Consider the following 17298-nt stretch of genomic DNA (forward strand, 5'->3'; position numbering starts at 1 on the left):
TGGCTTTCTGTTCGCGTTTGTAAATTTTTTTTTTGAGGTTTTACTCGCACAAACTGGTGGGAAGAGGTAGCGCAGCAATGTGCGCATCTACATGTTAATAGGCATGTTCCTCCGAACCCAGAGTACGGCGTAGACAAGCAGTGACTGGCTTATTTAAGGTTGTGTGAACTTCTCCTGTCCTAAATTCCCGATCTGTCCTCATCTATTCCTCATCTTGCAAAATTGGAAGTGGCTTGGATTTTGTTTAACCAGCCATCCTCTTTTCCCACAGGTTTGTAGGAATTCGTAAGTTGGAGGTGTGAAACTGGAGAAATGTTGGAAGTTAAGGAGAGCCCATTAGCTTTACTGGAAAGCTGAAGCAGTTGGGAGTTTGAATGAGCAATCGTAGCAGTGAAGTACCTCCTCTCCTCCCACTTCTGTCTTCATGCTGTCACGAAAATGTAAATTTTGTTTGACCAATTTAGAAGCCTGTGCAGCTAACTGGTGCCGTATGAGTACTCACACCCTGTCTTTCCCAAGCCCACAGCCTGCTTGGGAAAGGCCGTTCTGCGCACTGGTACAGGTTGAGATCCCTTGATTGGTGCATCACACGTGCGTGCCTGGAGACAGAGAGCACCACGCTTTCTTTCCTGCTGCTTTTGAATTCTGTTGTCTGTCTAGAGGTGGCACAGGGAATGAGACACTGGTGGTGTAGGGCTGCTGTTGTCTGCGGACAGGATGCCCACAGCCTTTGCAAGGGCCAGGTGCAGGTGTGCCCCCCTACACCTCCAAAATGTGTCAGAGGCTGGAGATGACCTCCTCAGCCTTTGTTGGGTGAACTGCAAGGGGGTCCTCTCTGGTTGTCCAGATACTTCTTAATCATCTTAACTCTATGGGGCCACCTACACTAATTTTTAGGGCATTTTTATTTATCAAATTGTATGATTCAATATTTTACAATCTATTCAAGAAACAGTGTAAACGAACAGTGTCCCCAATGCTAGCTTGAATAGAAGTGTTAGCTGTACATGTTGAGCCATTTTCTGTTTGACTCCTAGGGCTTTGGAAATAGTTTCCTGTTTGAAGATATAATTAGATAACTTGTTATTATTTAATATTTGTGATGCCTTATGTTTTCTGTCATTTCTATCTAGTGTTCAATTGCTTCCACAGAGCAACAAAGCAGCTCAGTTTTTGCAAAAGTTTCCCTTTTCTGCTCCCTTCCCTCCATTTTGAAGTTTTGAAAGGCTCTCCTGGAAAATCAATTTGCTGTTTGTGTTGGTTTAATGCTTAACACTCACTGTGTGTCCTTTGTACCCACAGCTGTGGAATGCTCTGCTGCAGTTGAATTTGTGCATTTTCTGACATGCAAAATACAGTGAGAAACTTCCTTATGAGAGGAAAGGATTTAGGTTCGTTTTCAGTGTTTATTTTTGAAAGTATGTTTCAGGATTAACAATTCCATGCACAAAGATTTATGTCCAATCTTGTACAACTATTCTGATGCTCCAGTTTGATAACTAATTTTATATTCCACTTAATAAACTTGCATCCACTTTGGATTTTACAACAGAAGTGCTACTACATTTGTATTACTACCTGTCACTTCTGTTAAGGAGAAACCAGAGATAGGAAGGAATAGAAATTGAGGTGTGCTAAGTATTATAAAAGTTAAGTGATTTAGTTTATTTTCTTCATTTCTGTTGTTTGTTTTCCAGAGTGTAGGCAAGAATGAGTTATCATTCCAAAATCTTGTTGATTAATACTTCTTGTACTTTGTGTGGTACAGCAAGACTGGCAGGCTTCTTGGTGAACTTCGTATTTATCTCTAATACGTCTTTTTAGGCGGCTTGCTTGTGTAGAATCTGCTTTGTCAGAAAAAGAAAAGGAAGCTCAGGGAGGCAGTGGGAATATTGCATAGATATTTTGTGCTGTAGTCACTATTTAGGATAAAAGAATCTCCTAAGACTTTTTAGGGGCTTATCCCCCCCACATTAAGCTTGTTTCAGAAAGCAGGAATATCAACTAAGAGCTAACTTTTTTTTTGTGTGGTTTTTTTTTTTGTACTGTAGTTTCCAAACTTCCAAGTTTCTAGCAGTTTCTAAATATGAATCTTGCTGATAATTTCACAAAGACCATCAACTACTTTGAAGTAGTTACTGTCCTTTCGAAATACATACCAAAAATAGCAATAGGCTAGGAGACAACAGGCGAAAGAAACCTTGTTTCCATGTATTTACATGTATCTTGGGACTAGCTGAGTATGTAACTGTGAGGAACAAATGCCTAATGGCAAGGCTTTGAAGAATATTGTAAGAGACATTAGTTAATTTAAATTGGAATTTAATTTGGCAATTGATAAGGGACATTTGTAACATGTTTATAAAGAAGAAAACAGGCTTTCTTTGCAGGTATGCCAAATTGCAAGTGGGGAAATTAAAATTAGTTTTAATAAAACTGAAAAAAATTTGAATGCTGACTGTGGCTCTAGTTGTAAGTCCTTTAAGGGATTTAGTGAAGTAGCTAAAAATGGGAGTCGTGCATTTAAGCTACTGGAAAGAATTTTGTGGGTCAGAGAGTCTCCTGAGTGCTCCTAGGCCACAAGAAATTTACAGGGTATAGGCAAAGTCAATGGTGGCAATGCTGCCCCGAAGAGAAGTCTTACCAGTAACAAATTTTGAACTGAGGGCTGTTATCAGTGGCTGCTAACAAAAAGGAAGAGTTTACTTTAGAGATAAGACTGGAAAATTTCCCAAAACTCAGGGTGTGGAAGTGTGTGAGTGTGTATAAATGTACTGTAGACATTAGTTGGTTTCAATACCGGCTGTTGTCATTGAAATGAGCAACTTCTGAAACTTTTTTTTCATTTCGATGGTGGTACTTACTGTCATTTTCAAGGGTTATATCAGGAGAGGATTTCACCCAGTGCATGCAAGAGGTCGTAGGGTACAAACAGAACAAATGTGTGGTATTGAGACACAGAGCTGCATGCTAATAAGGGCAAGCCTGGACTTTGAAGGACTGTGTTTGTGACCTCTGATGTGCCTGCAGGGAGACACTACACAGACTTGTGCAGTGTTTCGAACTAATCAGGTCTGTGCAATAATACCTCTAAAGCATTACAGTGTTGGAGGGAGCCTGCCAGGATGTTTCAGTCCACAAATACCTCGTCAACATTGTCTAGTGGTGCTCTGGAGAAAAACAGGTTCAGGCTGACAGCAATTATAATATAGTTAATGAGGAGGGTGCAGCTTAATCTCAAACCTTGAGGGTAGAGTCCACTGTAATAGGATTTTCAAAGTATGTCAGAAGATACGAGATAAAAAGATACGCTATTGATAGAGGCTTTCACAGCAGCTAATCAAAGGAGGTAGTTACCATGAAGAGCAGCTGCTTATACAGAGTGCTTCCAAAGACAAATGAAGAGGTCGAACTGTGCAGTGAAGGGCGGTGCTGCACTATCCTTTAAGAGAGGGAGGTGACTCTTTAGCACATTAACTGTCCTTCTGGAGTCAGACAGCGAAGCAAAAGTTTGAAACCAAATATTTTGTAGTTTTCACAATATTCACATGCGCTTCTGAGACTTTGATGTCTATTGCCTGTGGACTGATAGAGAGCTGGGTAGCATTGTACTGGAGTCATACTCCATAAAGTGCAAGGAGCAAAATATTTGCCAGGTTTTCATTTATTCAGATTTGGAATACCCTTAGAAGTGCTTTGATAATATGGGGACAAGAGTGAAGCTACAACTCAGGTTATCTTTGTGTATTCAACGGTTCTGTTTTTTGGCATGACATGAATAACATTTTTGTTTTGCTTTTTTTTTTAAAAAAAAAGAGGTTTAATGATATGTCCCACCTTTTTGATTCCTGCTGGAGTCTCTTATTATCACTCTCATATGAGTCTCAGTCTTACGACTGAATATGAGAATTTGTTTTTTTCCCATAACCCTGGGAGAACAGTGTGTAGTTAGTAGTCTCACACATCTGTGTGTTTCAAAGCCTTAACTGCAAAGTGACTGACTTCGAGCAGGGGAGCACTTTTAAGACTTTTAACCCCTGCAGGGATATTTCAAAGCAGCATTTGCTGTGCTGCTAGTCCACTTGTTGTCACCAGTGCTATCTTCAAGTCTGCTGAAAATAGGTTGCACTAACTTTAATGAGACAGAAGTTAGATGGGCCAAAATTATACCTGAACCCAGTTGTGAAACACTTGTAGACCTGTACTAAATCTCCTAGAAAATTAGGTTTACAGTAGCTGTAGAGGACTCCTCCTGTGGTGCCTGCAGTCCCAAAGGAATCATAATTCATTTACACATTGAAGTGAAATTTATTTACATATTTAAGTGAAATATGGCTGCAGATCTTATTGGAATTCAGCTGTGCAGCAATGAGAAGCAGCAATTGGTCACAGTATCTGCTCAGAATAGTGATAACTTGACACCTCTGAGGAGAAGGCCCAGAGCAGTGCAGTCTTAGAAGAGTTACCCTTTGTGCATTTGGTGGCAGGGAGTGTGCATATATATCTGTCACTTCAACTACGCTTTCAGTGCAAAAAAGTAGTTTGTTGTTTTTGAGAAAATATTTTCAATCTAGCTATAAAATTATTACCACTAGGGTGAATGCATTGGCTGCCTAAAGTTGGCTTTCATTTTTGGGTTACCTACTGTTTTAATTGCCAAATATATCCAAAAGAGTGTACATTGAAGTTTATAATGCAGAATTACTCCATTCTGTGGTTGGTCATGTTGCATTCTTCTGTGGCTAGGACAGTGTCTGCATTGGTGGAGTGTGCTGTCTAGCTGGTTTTCTTCAAAGGAGAAGAAATCAATGGAATTTAAGAAGGAAATGGTAGCAACCTTCAGATAGGAATTTCTTAAAAGAATTTCTTTCAGATGCTTGTTGCATATAGCAGAATATGTAAACAGATGGAAATACCAGGCCCATTTCAATGTTGGCTGATAGCATGCCTCAGCTTAAAAAGGAATTCTTGAAATTCTTTTGCTAGTCACTGTGAAGATACAAAAAAAAAGGTTCTTAGTAGGCAAGCAACATAAATTTGACCTTTTGTTATTTGTACTTTGGCCTATAAATATAAACTATTCCATTGTACTAGGAAATGAAGTTTTTTAAAACTTGATCCCAGAGACACTAGACATGCTCCAAAGACAATCTTCAGGGATTGTCAGTAATGTTTGTTTTTGTCACCTGATATTGAAAGTGATATAATGAAATAGCTGAAAACTCCAAATCTTTTCTGTGATCTGTTATGTCTCAGACCATGAGACCATAATGGAGTATCAAGAGATTTGTGTTAATGTTTCTACCCTTTAGAAAGGGCAAGTAATCAACTTTAAATTTAAAACTTAGTGAGCCGACAGTATTTTTGAACTTGGACCAAGAATCACATGTAGCTGACATTGTAATGCAAAGAAGATACTTTCCTGTCTACAAACTAATGGAAAACAGAAATGACTGTTTTTTGGGGTTTTTTTCCGAGAAAATAAAAATATCACATACATAGTACAGCAAAACATGCTATAGAGTAGGAAACATTTCATTGTGATATATAGGAGATGACTTTTTTGTCAGTTTTAAGTATATGTAAATACAGAAGTGTGCAATAAGCTGTATGCACCCTGGAATTGAAAGACTTTTAGTAGACAGTTCAGATATACCAGTTACTTTTGTATTTGAGAGGAGACCTTCCAGCCTTTAGCCATCTTTTAAAATGCAAGTGAAATGGGAATGAATAGAAAATTTGATTGACCAAATACTACTTTGTAATATTATGGTGTGCTAATGTTAGGATCTTAAGTACTCAGTTTTTGGGTACTCACTTAAAAGTTCATTTAACCTGGGAAAATTTCTGTCTTGGGAAATACTTTATTCTTAATATTCAAATACTAGTTTTTATAACTTTTATGTACTTTTCTATCCTGATGCATCAGTCAAATATTTTTGTAAGTACATTGGAACAGACTGCAGCCTTTTTAAACTATAGATTAAGACTGAGCTTTAAATTGTTGATTTAAGTTGCATCTCTGAACAGATTTTTTTTCATCATCTTTAGAACAAAACAAAAGCCCCAAAACCTATATGAACAGAAACACCTCAACAGTTATGTTTATCACTGTAGACTGTACATCTTAAATATCTTTGGATATGTAGGTGTTAAGATAAGAAAATGTCACTCCCTTGGTACCTTCATTTAGTAAAATCCCCTTTTCTCCCTCATGTTTATCTCTGCCCCTCTCTCAGCCCCTTCCCCAGATTGGTCTCTATTCATTAAGATAATATGTAGAATTAATCACTGTATGCAGATTTGCAGGGAGCATTCTAGTTGTGATGAAGCAGTGGACATCCTTCATGCAGAAAAAGTGAAGGAGGAGGACACCTGGAAAAAATTCACTTTCAGATTTGAAATCAAGATTTATATACAAGTTGTCTCCAAACTGGGTTGGGGTTCTTAATCCCTCTCTCTGAATTTTATTTAATTATGTTAATCAAGGAATAGCTGAAGAGTAGCTAACTATTAAGCTATTCCTAATGGCTATTCTATTAATAGGTAAGGGCTCACATAGCAGTTAGCTCACTGATTTATATTTTTCTTTGCCAAACTATGTCTCTTTTCCCTTGCTTCTCTTCTGCATACAGCTGATCCCGCTGACTGAAGATGCTAACAGAGAGTAAAGCATTTCCCACCCGTTATTCATAACACTGGTATAATGATATATTTGTGTTATGCAATATGCTTCTAGCTATGTTTAACTTTCCCCTATTTTTAGAGATATTGCTTAGAACATTTTAAATGAGCTCAGAGTCAGATTTATTCCTCCAACATAGTATAACTGAGCCCTTTAAAATTAGCAGAATGTGTTCCAATAGAACTGAAACACCTGTGGCAATTGACTGAGTGTGTAGATATATTTCTCTCCCTCAAACTACAAAATATATAAGTCAGAAATGTACTTAAATACGCCATGCCCATGATTCATGTGCCTGATATGATACAAAATGGAGAAAACATAAACCAAGAAATGTTGTTGATTGTCCTCCCAAATAATGAATTTTGTTGTATTTCTCAGTCATTTGTTACCTTGTTGTTCAGTGAGTCACATTGCTTTTTTTCTGCTCAAGCCAAAAGCTTAGGGGGTTGAACAATAATCTCTCAGTATACCGTTAATGGGCTTGTCCTTTGTATGGATGCTCTAAAAATGCATTTCTAAAATTCATGGAATCTTTAATACAGCATTTCTGCTGTTGAACTCACTGTTTAGCGGGAGTTAGGGAACTTCACACATTCTGTCACCCATGCAGTTAAACCTTTTGCTACTTGGCTTATCTGAGCCGAGAAGCTGTCTGTTTCCATTTGTAAAATAGCTGTGACTAAAGGTGGTCTTTTGGGGAAAGGTTAAAAGTTCCCTGCATTAGGATGTGTGGCATCCTTCCACACAGATGTAATATTTGCTGAAAGGAATTAATATGTGCTTCTGGTGAATCCTCAGCTAGGCTGAAGTCTACCTATTCTCATGATGGATTAAAAAAGAGCCAGGGAGAGTAGTCTGGCTGTTACTTACCACAGTTGGGTGAATAGAGTCTCCAGCTGTTAGTTCCACCTTCCAACACTCAAATCCTTTAGTCTTACCTGTCTGCTCTTTCACTAAGCCTATGAAATATAGATTAAAAAAATAGTTAACCTGTTTTATTTTTTGAAAGGAAAATCTGGCATGGGGAACACTCACACTTTTGCCGTTCTTGTGGCATAGATTGGGAAATGGGATTTACTATCAGTCAAGCAAAGGCCAGTGGTGAGGGCAGGATGGGCAGTCTACAATGCAGGCGTATGGAGAGACAGGTATGATGAAGTCAAACCACCTTCCTCACTATCTCTTCCTGGAGATTTCTACTCCCAGTGGTTATATTCTGGATGGTTTTACTGTTCTGTACTTGCCTGTACAGGACTTCAGTTTTTTCCTTAATGAAAAGCATGAAAGAACTTGTAGGGCTACAAAAAAAGGAAAGATTTATATTGTTTGTAAGTAGATCTTTCCTCTTTATAATAGCAACAACCCCAATACAGGAAGTTTTATGGGAATAGGAAATTTACTGGGATGTGGCAGTACTGGTGGAGGAGAATCCTGAAGGATGTTTTGGGTTCTTGTTGTGTAATAAAAACTTGTTGTTTGTACATACTGTGTGTATTGCTGCCAGAAGGGGAGGGTTTTCACTTCTGTTCTACTTATTTGTGTAGTTTCTCTGATGCCATTTGAAGGATGAGTGGCCCTGTCCTCACACTTTTTCAGGGACAGTGCCTGCTTATGCTCACTGGCTTCACCAGAACTAATGCAGCTTTAGCATAGATCTTGACAGGCTTGAATGCTTGTCAGTGTTGTTTTTCTTTTATTCAAATTTGGCACCTAATGCACTCGAAGACATGCTGGCAGATCACCTAATTGAGAGCTTTGTATTTGCTTGGTTAGAAAGATTTGCTGAAATAGGATATGCTTGACAGATTGGTTGCAGACCTCCTAGGGGGAGAGATGCCATTGTCAGTGGTTTAAATGCCAGGTTGTAGGAGCGTATAGCATAGTTGTAAATATGGATACATTTTCATCACATATTAGATTAAAAATTATTTAAGCTCTGATCTCAGTCAGAAAATAAAAAATAAGATATTAGCACTTTTCTGATAAAATGGGCTGTGTAATTATTTAGATATGTAGTCATTGTTAAGTTTAACCTGTTTTATTTCCATTGTCCATTTTGTGCTCTGGATAAGTATTGTGAACTGGGAATCAGAAGTCATAGATATAGGGATTTTAATGACTTTTATTTATGGTCTGCTGGAACACAAAATATTGTCTAAATTTATCTGATTGCTTCTCTGTTTTGTGGCTTCAAAGAAGTCGGGGAATTGATTGAGGAATAAGACAAGTACTCTGGGAAAGCAACTTTGTAAGGGAAACCTGCTGTTTCTGCAGACTGCAGGTATTTCACTTTTGCTATGTGGTCTCAAAGAAGAATTGGTGTGTGATGCTCAGCTTGACAGCCAATTATGTGCTCTTGTGGGATTGCTAAATGAAATTGGCTAATTGATAACGAGGCTACTTATTCTTGCTGGTACTTTACAGTTTCTTTGCAATTATTGCAAGAGGTTTAGGACATGTCATAGTTTTAATGAATATAGATAAATAAAAAGGTACTTGCAGTCTTGCTTTGGCTTCATAAAGTAATTTTTCAGTAATCGTGAATGTAGGAATAGGGTGTAGAAAGTTATTTTGTAAAAGTCTGAGACTTATTTCTAATAAAAACAACTAGACAAAACTGTTGTGCATTTCTGTGAAATTTACTTGCAGTAAATTATCATGAAGGCTTTATTTCTGTGATTCAGGTAATGGAATATTGGGCTTTTTAATTTGACATCACAAGTGCTTATGTGGTCCTTGTTCAGTAGTCAAAATGGTGACACATGATGGGGAAAATGAGATAACACAACATCCCAGAATGGTTAATCCAAATTTATGTTCAATTGCAGAAAAATGAAAGAACAACTACACATTATCTTGGTTTTGTAAATAACCCTTTCCCAGAAGTGGTATTAACGTGGTCACACATGGGGCTTTTGTCTTGGAGTTCCCAAGTAGGTGTAGATTTTAAGGGATAAATGAATGAATCTTGCTATTACCCTCATGTCTGGAAGTACTAAAATACAAATAAAAATGCTAATTGCATAAACAAAGCCATTTGGATGCTAGTGGATAATGAGATGTCAAATTTTATAATAAACTTTCATAATAGAAATAAATCAGTATTCAAATACATGTTAGATTTTTCTTATGCCACCTACCATGAACTATTAAAACCTGATGGTTTTCCTGTGGTTTTGTCCTTTTTGAGCCTCGAAGGAGGAAACAATTAATGATTATGTGGTATCAAAAAGTTGAAGGCAGTTGTGGAACAGTTAATTGTGAACATATTTAGAGAGTGAAGAGAAGCTAGTGTTGACTCACAGATAGCATAATTGCCTCACACATAGCGTAATTTGCCCTTCTTTTTTTATTCCCTTAGGCCTTGCAAAATTGTTTTGTATCTTGAAGCATGTTTAATGGAGCTATTAAGAAGTTAAGTCTTATGTTTAGGAGCGGCACTGCTATCATGGGATATGACCAATGAACCGAAATCACTGAGATCATAGTACAATTCTAAATATTTAAAAACAGCTTCAAATGTTGTATTTATTTATTTATTTATTTAAATTGAGATGATTTAATATACAGAAGATCTTATGTGATGAAATGTCATTTGAGACTTTCTGGATGAATTTAGGCTGTTAACAGGGCTTTTTTTAAATTTTAAAGTATTTTGGCTGTCACAGTGTAATTACTATATCAATTATTACAGGTGGTTATACATATATATCTAATAAACTGTGGTGGTAGTATTAGATACAGTGTTCTTTATTGTTGATGTCATTTTGGAAGATGGAAAGAAATTCTGAATGTTTACATCTTAAGAAAATAAGGCTTGTGTGGGATACATTTGATGTGTAGCTGTTCCTCTAGAAATGACAGAATATGAGCAGGTTAGGCTGTGTCCAATCTATTTAAATGTTCATGGGGATTCCTGTTTTGGAGTGTTTGTGTTGTTCTGACTGACTTTGCTTTCAGTATTCAGGCAGGGAAGTGCAGGTCAACAGAATTTTTCTTTCTGAGTAGGCTTGGATGAAAAGTATGTAAGACTTTCTACCCATGAGATGTGGTACAGTGGGACAAAGCAGCATCTGCAATGCCCCTGCATTGTCCTATGCTTTCCTCAGATCAGATGAATAGTAAAATAAGGGGTTTTAATCCTCTTCCTTCTTAGCAGTGCTTTGTGTCCAACTTCCCTGTGTAGATAAAGGTATAGGTATTTGAGCAAGTTGTCACAGGCTGAGGTAGGGCATGAACTTCAAGTGTGCCAATAACTGTAGCAATTGTACACCCCTGTATATCCTGTCATGCTTGTGGAAAGAACTTAGTGCCTAAATTATATTGAAACAGGATTTAAGAGGTTGTCAAGGAAGCAGGAAGAGGACTGGCAACTGTTTCTTTCCTTGAAACGTTGCACAAGGTTGAGGAGGAGCTGCTGAGTAATAGCATCAAGTGATGAGAGACTTGTCCTTGTTCCTGATTCTGAGTAGGGAATAGTATTTGTACCCCCAATTACTTCTGCTGTGAAATGGAGAAACTGGATTTGAGTTTATTTGAAACTGGACACTAACCTAATCAAAATCAAAATTATATTGCCTTTGCAGTTTACAGAGGAAATGATTTGGAGGTCTGTAAGGCAGAATAACCTAGGTAAAATATCTTTAAACTTCTCTGGGATGCATTGAACATAGGGGGAGAAGAAATTGTTTGAGTTTGTGATAATTGTAAGTGTCTACAGAAGGACTTATCACTGTGTTCTTGTACTGAAAATATGCAGACATGAGGTGTTTTTAAGATTACAAGACTGGCTTGTAACACTGAGAAAAGACCTAAGTGATCATGAGCACATGTTCCCAGATGCCTGCAATCTCCCCTATAACTGGGCAGTGTGTTTGGATAAGCTAACTCTAGGAGTTCTGTTTCCTCATATATAAGGAGACTGTGGAGAAATAAGCCTGGTGGTGGTAGCAGAAATGTGTGACTTAAAAAATAAAAATCAGACTCATGAGCAACCTGTAACATGTACGAAAAGTGTGGTGTTAGAGTGTATTAGTGTAGCTATATCTGTGATGTAAATTCAAGCCTCTCTGAAGGTAATTTAAAACTGCCCTGTATCTGGACAGTATTTCATCTGAGGATCTGCTTTCAGAGTACAAATTCAAATATTTTTGTCATGCTTCTCATGTAATTTTCCTAACAGGTTATTGAAAGATGACTTTGACTGTTTTTTGGAAAAGTCTACACTCTGCTTAGCTGTGATGATTTTTTTCCCTGTTTTGTTCTGTTATCCCTCCAATTGACAGTTTAAACTTTCAGAAGAGTTAAAGACAAATTTTTCAGGGTGTTTTTCTGAGCCAGGATGCAATATTAGATTAGTTTGACTGCCATCAGGTTACCAAATCTGTTTCACTAGGGTGTGTACATTTGACTGTTGTAAGAAAAGTTAGGTCTAATTTCTTCAGAAGGTCGTTTAATACTTAGGAGTTACGGTACTGCTGCCAGTGGGATAAGTTTAGAAAACATTTTCTTCATAGAAACTTAACCTAACCTCAGAGAGCAATAGCAAATTGAATGATTTTTCATTGCCATTTATTAACAATGTCACCCTCCCTTTCTTTACTGATCTCCAATCAATTTTATGTTGCATATGTGAAATTGGTGCCTTCTACTTTGTCTTAGTCAACACTTTACCTAAACTACTGACTAGCAGCTAAAATCACTTGTTTTTCAGATATGAAAATGTAATGGGATAGGCATTTGTGTAACAGGTGTTTGAATTCTGCTAAGGACTTGTGAAATTTGGAAGGTGTTCCCTTGTGTTTTGCGTTGAACCCTACAGTTAATTATGGTGCCCTTTGTGAAAGGAATTTCTGAGTGATTTAGGGATGTGCTAGCAGGCAGATAGTGAAAATTTGCCACTGAAATGGTCAGAAGTTTAGTTTATGTGCAGGATCTTGAAAAGCATCGAGCCTTATAATGCTTTGACTGCTCGTATACTTCTCTAGTTTTCTGGTTTCTGGTTCTTTGCAGTGTTCAGGTACAGTTTAAATATTTTGTCTTCTTTAAGAGTTTACAGTTCTGCTTTAAATAATTTCAAATGTTAATGGATGCTTTCATACTTAAGAAGCGCAAGATGAAGTGCTATATGTGGAACAATGGTACTGTCTGCCAGGGAGGTAATGAAATACTAAAGAGGTGCTCAGCATTCCATGTATACTTTCTTAATCTGCCTATGTGACTGCCAGATGTTTCAAGGGAGTAATCTTTCTGAAGTCTGACTCCTCCAGTGAGCTTTTGGGGTGAGGGAAATGGTCTACGTCATTAACCTTTGATTGTATGTATTGTACTTGACATAACAAGGCAATTAAGTTATTGACAATGCTTTCCTAATGTCAAAGTTGTATGCCACTCAGAAACAAACCCCCTTTGTTTGGGGATGTAGATATGTTTCTTTGCAAGCTAGCTCATGACTGGTAGTATACAGATCTGTTCTGTCTGTAGGAACTTGGAGAAATCCTGGAGGGTGCATGCTGGCATTATACTGCACTTGGCCAACAGGAGGTAAATAACAGTTAGAAGGAAGAGTGGTTTTATAGTCATAAAAAGCAGTGGTGGTAATTTTCATGCTATGTGTAACAGAAGGTGTTTAATTAGGTTGCAAGTTTGCAGTGGGTTTTTTGGCAATTTGTCTCTCATCAAGTCATAAATCCCTTCCTTCATATAAAACTGAAGCTATTTTTGTTTGTAGTTTAATGAGCTACAGTTTCTGCAACAACAAACCCATCTTCATTCACTTATATCTGAACGACAATATAGATTTTTTCCCCTCCATCCTGGGTTACCAGTATTGGGATACCTGATTTATACTGGGTATATATTGGGGTACAGGAGTTGTGTGTGGGCTGTTTGTGTGAGCAGATGAGTGGTACATACAGGAAGGGTGCATTGTTGCAGGGACCTGCCTTTTAAGCAAACACAGCTCATACTTTACTAGTAAAATACAGATATTTTGTTTGCATTTAAGGCACAAAGATATGTGTTTTAAATAAAGCTAAGGGAAAGTCATTAGTTAGTAGAATTTCTCCTCTCTTATGGAACACACTCGTTTTTGCAAAATTTATTGTCTTTCAATTGGGGTTTGACCAGCAAAATTTTCAGGCTTAGGGTATCAAAGTGACTTTGGAAAGGAATTGATAAATTGCTTTTTAGCAGATTGTACTTTCTGTCCTATGATTTAAGTTAATGGATTACTTGGTTAATAAAGTTACCTAGTGACTTACCCTGCCCCTGCTGTTGACCGTGAGTGGGAAGGGAACACGTTAAGTGACAGCCGTCGTGTGAGATCCTCTGCTCTGTGGGCTGGTGTTGATGTTTGGTACTTTTCCATTAGCTGGAAGCACAGATACGGCTGTCATAGCACTTAATGCTTGACTCTACATTTTTATCTCCATGATAGTAAAGTGCCTCAGAGAATAGAAACAAGCACAGTGCTTCGTGAAGTGTGTCTTGCACAGTGTATCCTTGACCTTAATGTGTAGGAGTCCCTGAATCTGAGCCAGCCCACTCCTCGGATGGTTTCCCTGAGCTGTGGCTGCACTAAGGTTTGCTCTGTATAGGAGGGATTGGTGTAAGGCACTACTGAATAGTAGGAAGAAATTGGTATGGTTTTGACCAAGCTCTTAACATTTCTCTACTCACAATTACCTAATTTAAGTAACTTCTTTTTCTTTTTGGTTTTTTTCCTTTTTAAAATTAAAAAAAAAAAGTTATCTTGCTCCTTTTCTGAGTAACTTTGTCACTAAAAAGGTCAGGAGGAATACAGTGATGACAATTTTCTAACTTCTGTATGCAATAGGAAGAATAGCTGTGTACTTTGTTTCTAAGTTTGAAATGACAAGCAAAGATATAAGCTATATTTTATGAAAGAAAGGATATGGTAGTTTTAGTTTGCTCCCTATCCCATCCACATCTCCTGGTGTTCATCTTTGTTGTGAGCTGAGGGGAGAGATATTGACTGTAATCAATTCACCTTCTCTTATTTCTCGTCCTCTGTGTCATAATTTTTTCCCAGTGACCTGTGCCCTTGCTGTTCAATAGATAGATGTAAGTATCTTATTGAGCAATCTGTAAGTTGAAGTATTCCCTTATTTCTGTCTCTTTCTTTTACAGCTTCCACCGTGCCTTGCTTAAAAAAAGGAAAATAAAAGGCTAAAACCCAAGCCTGTGACACAGAGCAGAAACATGAATCTATAAATAACAGTTAATAAATGTCTGGCCGAGCAATGCAAAATTATGTTAAATGTCAAAAGATTTTTCCTTTCACCTTTGGTGTAATCTTAGTGGTTATCAGTAGCAGTATTCTTTCCTATTGAAAACAGTTTCTAAACTGGAACGTGCCGGTTTATAGGGGCTTTGTACCACCTCAGTAGAAAAACAGGAATGCTTCTAAGGGGAAAAGGAAATATGAAGAATCCCAGATACAATCAAAGTCAGGAACAAGTTTTCTAACTTTAAGGTATATGCAAGAGAATTCTTACAAGTTGCAAGGATTCAGAGAACTGTTCCCTTCCTGCTGAAGCTTTTCTGGCTGAAGAGGCTGATGCGTGTAGCTGCTTGTAATTGCTGCCATGCAGAGGTGACTGCCCTCGTGCCTTCTGCCTCCCCTTGCTACACATTTGCTCATGCCCACGTGTCCAAATCAGTTGTGTAAACAGGGTTTGCCCCCCAAAGTCACTCTTTCATTTTTAGTTGGTAACTAGCATATGTAAAGAATTCCAAATGACATTTTTTCATAAATGGTCTGCCTTATTTAAAGGGCTGGGGGAAAGAAGAAAAAGAGAAGGATTTAGGATCTTGTGATTACATCTCCCAGCAGGTCAGCATGTGTGGTCTATACTGGGTAGTGTGGGGTACAGCTGCCAGTTAGTGTGCTGTCTCTAGTCCTGTTGGATGGGACAGGATCTGATCACTTTGGAGAAGTAGAGGGCTTGTTGTTCTATTTTTCAAATATTGGAGAAATCCTTCCTTTTAGTGAAAGGCTGTATATCTCCTGGTTTCCCAAGGTTCTAACTTGAACCAAGGAAGGTTCTAACTTGAAATTCGGTGATCTCTGACCACTGTGAAGGGAGGCAGCTCGCTTGATACCATGAGGAGTAGATGCATAGATTCTGCCTCCTTCTTTGTGTGTGCGCCTGTGATTGATGTTTTTCATTGCTGATCCTGACAAGTGGCACTATTGTACTGAGGTGAGGTAGAGAGAAATTGTCAGATTGCTTAAATCCCTGTGAAGGCTGACAGTAGAGCTATGGTGGAGGAAGAGGGAATACAAATAACTGTGAAGCTGATTTCCACCTCCCTCCCCCCCTTCATTCTGCCCAGCCCGTGCCTTTTTGAGTATGAGGGTAACACAAGGCAGTTCCACGTGGGAAAGTTAAGGAATTAATGTGCCATGTCTCAGTGTTACAGTACTGGGGCTAAACAGATGGTGTAATTAGCCTACAGCGGTGAAGAGCTATTTTTCTGATAAGATAAAAGGAAGTAGTTGTAGGTGGTAGAAGAAGAGACTCTTAAATTGGCAGGGCTTACAATGTTTTTATACAAATGTATGAAGTGTATGGGTCTTACAGTTCCTTCCCAATTGCAGTTATTTTTTCTTTATATTTTTATTTGTTGAGTGGCTTATAAGGGGAAAAATATTTTGTTGAATTAGTTTTCAACAATTTTACCAAGCTTATCTGGAAGAGTGAAGGAATCAAAAACTGACCTTCTCCTGTCTTGGTTAATGGTGATCATATCTCTTTGGAGCGATGGGAGAAAAAAAAAATCTTCCTTCCTTAACGAGCACTTGGGAGGCTGTTGGAGGATGATGAGGGTCTGTAGGAGGCCTGTTCTTGACTGACCCCCACATGTTATGGGTTTTGAACTTGTTTGCTTTTCATCTCTGTTTCTGGCTTATTTTTGTTTGGGATATTTTGAATAGGCAGGAGCAATTATAAATAAAAGTTAGAAGAAATAAACGAGATTAAATATGGCTTGCAGTTTGAAAAAGAAAGCATCCAAATGAGTATGCTGGAAAAATGAAGGAATGGCATCAGGAAGAGAGGAAAAATGGTTATACTGGGGGAAAATACATCCACAACTGGATCAAAATTCAGTTTTTGTTCACTAGTTTGTGAGTCCTTTAAATTACTTTTGCTTGTTTATGAAAAGATAACAGGCATACTTCCTTTATAATCTCAGGTCTTCATCTTTTGACTCTAAATGAGTAGGATCTCATCTATCAATGACTTAGTCATTCTGATTTCTTGATGGTTTGGTTAAAAATAGCTTCTTTGATATATTTTATAAAGGACCTGGTATTGGTGAGCAAAAAATGTGGCAAAAGCATTTGCTTTGAAGATTTCTTTTTCTGGTATTTTTCTTTCTTTTTTCCCAGGAAGCAGTTAGGTTTGGCTAATTGGTTTCATTTGCCTTTGCTGATAGAAGCTGCTTTCTGTTGTGCATAGGTAGCTTCTGCCTGTGTTCAGAGCATCTATCTGTTTTTATCTGTATTTATCTGTTCACTTGAAGGAGAGAGTGTATGAAGTCTCCCAATATATCGTAATGATTTTCATTTTCATCAAAAAGAC

General features: G+C 37.9%; 1 protein-coding gene across 2 annotated transcripts in view; it reads left to right on the forward strand.

The window, feature by feature from the left end:
* Positions 1–17298, forward strand: part of PTPRK (protein tyrosine phosphatase receptor type K) — a 382407-nt gene that overhangs the window by 27572 nt on the left and 337537 nt on the right. The window contains exon 1 of one of the 2 annotated variants that reach the window (XM_088052432.1): positions 144–158. The exons of the other annotated variant lie outside the window; for it this stretch is intronic. The gene's annotated coding sequence lies outside the window, so the exon portion shown is untranslated. Of the gene's footprint in view, positions 1–143; positions 159–17298 lie in introns of those variants that run through there. 2 annotated transcript variants of the gene reach the window in all.

This window comes from Pseudopodoces humilis, chromosome 3 (assembly GCF_049639895.1).
Source record: "Pseudopodoces humilis isolate 2021_Gansu_Grassland_sample_001 chromosome 3, ASM4963989v1, whole genome shotgun sequence".
Lineage (NCBI taxonomy): Eukaryota > Metazoa > Chordata > Aves > Passeriformes > Paridae > Pseudopodoces > Pseudopodoces humilis.